The following is a 6000-nucleotide window of genomic DNA, read 5'->3' as shown; positions in this document are numbered from 1 at the left end:
TATTAAGATGTGTTCGGTTAGATCTGTTGAAGTGATAAAAAGATTGGTAAAAGTTAGCTTAAAAATTGGATTGCTAATTACATTTATTTATGCCTAACAGTTTATTAGGCTTTTCTAAATCTCTTCTACTGGAGCCACTAAATTACATTAGTCTTTGTTATTCTAAACACCAATATACTATATCAGTGATAGTGAAAATATTGCACCCATCCCACAATGGCTGTTTGTATTATTGAAAGCTCTAAAAGGTTCACCATCACTGTATTATAATGGACCACCATAGTCCTCTGGCAAGAGCTACCTCATCTTATTTGAAGGATGAACCCAGCTGTTAGGATGTAATTTTGATGTAAACTGTTCATTTCTTAATGATGCTTTGAAAGGCAAACTCAAGCAGTGAAGAGAGAAATCTCAAACTGGACACATGCCCCTCAAGCCTTGAGCTAGTTCACAGTCAGGAACACCACAAATTTTGCTCACACTGGCAGTACTTGTAAACTGTCCATTTAAGCATTTCTCCAAAACCACACAGGCCTAGTTTCATCAGAGCCATTTTACGGTACCTAAATCATTGTATAGATATGCAGTGTCTCTGAATTTTACTTTAAAATTCCATGAAAGTTACTATACCTTTATTCCCCCTTTATTTTGAGGCAGGATCTCTCTGTGTAATTCAGGCTGACTTTGAACTTTGTAGCCCAAGCTGGCCTCAAACTTGTGGTGATCCTCCTGCCTCAGCCCCCCAAGTGCTGGGATTACAGGCGTGCTCCATGATGCCTGACATTTTCTCTCTTTCAAGACAGGATTTCTCTGTAGTTCAGGCTGGCCTTGAACTTCCTGTGTCGTCCAGGCTGAGCTTTGAAACAGTTGTGCTGCCTCAGCCTTCTTAGTGCTCGGAGTACAACATGTTCGACTACATCTGACTCTGCTCCCTCAAAACAGCTTGTACACATTTGCTAAAATATCATGATATTGGGGTATTTTTTAAAATTTCAGATAAAATGACCTAATTACTCTTTTCTGCCAAAATTATAGACCATGACAGTTTGGATCCCAGACACATCATCTGCCTACACCCTCCATGAGCCATTTCAGTTCGGGCTGTGGGTCTTTGCCTGTAACTGTCCTGATGCCACCAACCATATCCTCTCACATGAAGAGAACGCCAAGCAGAGGTAGTTGTCTTATTAAAAGAAACCCAGCCAGGTGTGGTGGTGTACATCAGTAATCCCAGCACTTGGAAGGCCAAGGCAGGCGAATTGCCTTGAGTTCAAGGCCAGCCTGGGCTACATAGTGAGTTCTAGGCCAACTTGGACTGCATAGCAAGACCCTGTCTCAAAACACAAAAATAAATGCAATAGAAACTGGTAAAAGGAGAGGGAAAATCTCTCTTTATAGGATTATTCCAGGTCATAGTTCAAGGCCAACCTGACCTGCATAGCAAGACCCTGCCTCAAACAAAACCACCCCAAAGATCAAGCCATGCATGGTGATCCACAATTCGAATCCTAGCATTCAGATGCTGAGGCAGCAGGATCATGGGTTTCAGGCCAACCTAGGCTATATAGCACATTAAATCCAGCCTAGACTACACAGTGAAACCTGGTCTTAAAAAACCTTTGATTAGGGGTAGGGATTGAGCTCAGAGTGGTTCCAGCACCTGCCTCGAAAGCACAAGGTCCCAACTTTGATCTCCAGTACAAAATAAAAACATTAGAATACCAAATTTCTTCTCAGAATCGGTACAGTATTTTTCTGTGACATATTTGTACCTTACATTCCTCCATAAAGTTTTGTACGTTAGTCTGATTTTAACAAAACAAATCAGCCTGCAAGGTGGTGCATAGGAGCCAGCAGCGAAACATCTAGAATGTGTGATCTCAGAGGTTAGAGGTAGGAATCCTCAGTGTAGACACAGTGCTCACTGATACTCAGATTTAGAATTTGTGTCATGGATTGTTACATCCCTCCAAAAGTCTTAGGTTGAACGTAACTCCATTGTGATTGTATAGCTAGAGCCTTGAAGGAGGTAAATAAGGTTAAATGCAGTCATCCAGTAGGACTCGTGTCCTGAGAAAAGGGAGATACCAGAGTGCTCTTGCTGCACCTTCCTTCCCTGGTGTGTGCACAGGGCAAAGTCCCTGTGAGGATAGCTGTCCACATGCTAGGAAAAAGGTCTCCACAGGTAGTCTTGCTGGCTCCTTGATCTTAAAACATGCAACCCTACCTGGGTGTGGTGGCATACAACTGTAATCCCAGCACTTGGGAGGCTGAGGCAGGCGGATCACCATGAATTTGAGGCCAGCCTGGTTTGTTGTTAGCTGTTTGGCAGAGGTGTCATTTCAAGCTTAACATTTGGGAGTCTGTAATGAAATTTGGGGGCTTAATATAGATGTTTAATGTAGGCATTTTTAAGTCATTTTAAAAGCAATAGAGCCAGGGGTGCACGCCTGCAATCCCAGCACTTGGGAGGCTCAGGCAGGAAGATCGCCTGGGCTACATAGTGAGTTCTAGGCCAACTTGGACTGCACAGCAAGACACTGTCTCAAAACAAACAAAAATAAATGCAATAGAAACTGATAAAGAGAATTAGGCCTATTAATGTGAACTTCATTTCAGGGTAACATTTGAGGGAAAAGCTCTCTACAGGATAATTCCAGGTCATAAATTACAGTAGCACATGATTTTATAATTCCCACTGCTCATTGATCTAGGCAGTGATCATCAAGCACAAAAACATTCCATAGAAGGCAGTGGGAATTTTATAGTGATGGCAAGAGCTGACAGCTTCTGAGCTCTGGCTCCCTCGGAGGTGCAGGGCCCTGGTGTGCTGTGGTGGACAACAGAGAACATGGAGGAATTAGACTCAAATTGAATAGGCCTTCAGATCTTACATTCTACAATTAGCCGGCACTAAGACTGGAGACCAAAAACATGAGAGGGAAACTTTAATATTAAAAACTTAATAAAAAACAACTACTAAAAATAAAAAATAGCAACTGCAGAAGGCAGCTACCACCATAACAGAGGGAGCAGGGGAAGACTGGACTATTAGGAGAGGATGCCACTGCTCTTTACCCCAGACTTAGTAAAGAAACTTGCTGGAGACTGTAGTTCTCAGCCCGTTGCAGCAAAACTTCTAGAAAATCTTGGGTCAGCCTGGGGAGCACAGCCTACCCTGGGAACCACTTCAGGAGTGGGGAGGACCTTGCAGGAGGAGGTGTGGGGTTCTGAGCCATGAGGACTGCCACGTGAAGGCTAGGAGGTTGTACCACCAGGAAGCAAGTGTTTTCCTACTCTAGCCTTCTTGTGTCTCTACAGTGTTCTCTCCTGGCAACACCAAGTAGCACTAATGGAGGCCTCTACTGTTGAGATCCTATGCTGACAGAAATCAGAGCCCATTTCAGTGGCACAGTGGCACCTGGCTATGAAGGAGAGAAACCATAGGGATTTCGATGATGTACATGCTTGGTCACTAACATATTTCTCATGTCTCCCTTAAAGACAGCATCTTTTGGACCTCCTCGGAGGATCCAGTTTTGGGAAGCAGGAGATACAAGTTAATAAAATCCAACATTGCTATGCATAGAAGCCTACCTAATCTTTCCTCCAAGGAAACCTAGAATCTCTAGATATGCACCTATATTTGTGAATTCAGCTCCTCCTGGCATGATTAGTTGGCACAATACTTGTTTACAGGAAGAGAAAAGCAATCAGCTGAATCCAGAATGCAGAAATTGCTACAAGCCAAATGACCAGGTTTAATCAATTAACACAGTAAGAAAAATAAGGCTGGGAAATTAGAGGAATCTTAGAAGACTGCAACCAAAGGGTCACCTGAGTCTGTCTTGCTCCAAAGTAATTAAACCAACCAAGCACAAAGCAGCACTAGGAGAAACCAGAGAAATAAACACTGACAGGGTATTTGATAGTATAGAAATATTTCTTAGGTGTGATAATGAATTTGGTTAAGAGCATCTATTGGTAAGCCAGCATTCCCAGCACTCTGGAAGGCTGAGCCAGCCTGGGCAATTTAGTGACTTGGGGAGACTCCCTCTCCAAACATTTAAAAAGCTGGAGATCAGCTCAGGGAGAAGGCCCTGGGTTTAACCCTCAGTACTCCTCAAACCCCCAAGTATCTATTGGCAAAATAAGGATGAAATGGGTCTGAGGTTACCTTCAAAATAACCCAGGAAACAGGGAGGGTGTTCTCAGGGTGAGTTGTCACAAACTGACATTTGTTGAAATTGGGTTTATTCTCTGTAATACTGTAGTTATTTTACCATAAAACATTCTAAAAGCCAAAATTCCACACCCCTCCCCATTTAAAACCAGGACAGCACAACTTACCCCAATGTTAAGAACTTTCTGCTGCACTCAGGAGGCTTAGGATGCCAGCCTTAGGATGAGGATGGGGAAGGGGAACTGTGCCTTCAAATCCACGTTGAAGGACACTTGTTTCCCATTTCCCTTCTCTTGCCTTAAATCCAGGGAGAAGAGGGGAAGTAAAGTTCTCCTTAAGAACGTGGTGGAGCCACACAACACTCGTGTGGGAGCCTGGGCTCCTGCGCTACTAGCTGTGACTCCAGGCAAGCTACTTAACTTTCCAGACTAATTTTTCCTGTGCTTAAGGAGCTGTCAGGAATAAACCAGTCAACATTTGCTACTTGTTTACCTGATTAGAAGAACACCTAGCCCAGGGTTAAAGATTATAGGATTTTTCAAAAATTCCAATTTTTCAAAAATTAACATTTGCCAAGCTGAAGCTAAGGCTTAAAAAAGAAAGGTCAAGGAGAATGAAGGGATACTGTATGACATAAATTTGCAAACTGCTCTTCACCTCCCATTACCATGATTCTATTTAAGTTGGGAGTCCCTAATTCAAGGCATATATTTGGTGCATACCTGCAACCCCAGCTACTTGGGAAGCTGAGGCAGGCAGATCCCAAGTTTGAAGTCAGCCATGTCAACTCATTGAAATAGAGTTTGAGACCTGTTCACAAAAATTTTTTTAAAGGGCTAGGGATATATCTGCATCATTGAGTGCTCGTCTAGCATGCATGAGGCCCTGGGTTTGATCCCCAATATGCAAAACAGCATAATTCTGTACCATAAAACCAGATAAAAGCCAAAGCAAGCCATAATTGCCCTAGCAAGTTAAAACCAAAGACAGGGCTAAGATAAGGCAGCCCTGGTGAATCAAGTGACTTGAAGAGCTGGCATTAGCCCTGCAAAGGCCTGCGGTGCTAATGCCTAAGTAGATGAGTCCCAGGTTCTGCAGGTGTCATGCTGATTTCTGGCAAAATTAATTATGGCTCATTTCACAGAACTGTAAAAAACAAAACACAAACCTTACAATTCAGGTGTAAATGGGTAAAACAAATGGGAGGGTATGTTAAAAGTGGCCAGTAGTAGTGTAAAACATTAATCTTTACAGTAAGCAAACTCAGGAATAGTCAGAGATTTACTGTCAAGGCACAAGCCAAGCCAAACAGAATACAAGTATTGTATTGCAGAAGGAAATGAACAGCTACAGAAATCATATTGATAAAAAATTAAGATAAATTATTAAAAATGGTCCTTATACTGACAGTGAGCCACAAATATATATCATATATATTATACATATATTTATCATGTATCATATATATGTATCTCTCTCAAAAGAATTTAGTATTGCAGTTACAGGTACCCACCCACCCCCCTGACTTGAGTATCCATTTTTGTTCATTTAACCGTATTCAAAAATGCATTTAGAAGCTGGGTGTGGTTGCACTTGCCTGTAATACCAGCACTGTAGGAGGCTGAGGTGGAAGGATTTCGAGTTTCAGCCAAGACTAGACAATTTAGCAAAGCCATCTCAAAATAAAAAGGGCTTTAGATGGAGCTCAGGGGGAACGATGTGGGTCCAGATCCCAGTAATACAGAAAAATATACATTAGAAATACATTAATCCTTTCTGGGCTACAGATACAATTTAAGGGACTTCCTACCTACTCA

The sequence above is a fragment of the Heterocephalus glaber genome, unplaced genomic scaffold, assembly GCF_053883595.1.
Source record: "Heterocephalus glaber isolate CG9 unplaced genomic scaffold, H.glaber_assembly_v1.0 deba00001504, whole genome shotgun sequence".
In the NCBI taxonomy this organism is placed as follows: Eukaryota; Metazoa; Chordata; class Mammalia; order Rodentia; family Bathyergidae; genus Heterocephalus; species Heterocephalus glaber.
The sequence above is the reverse complement of the archived record's forward strand: the minus strand, read 5'-3'. Positions refer to the sequence as shown.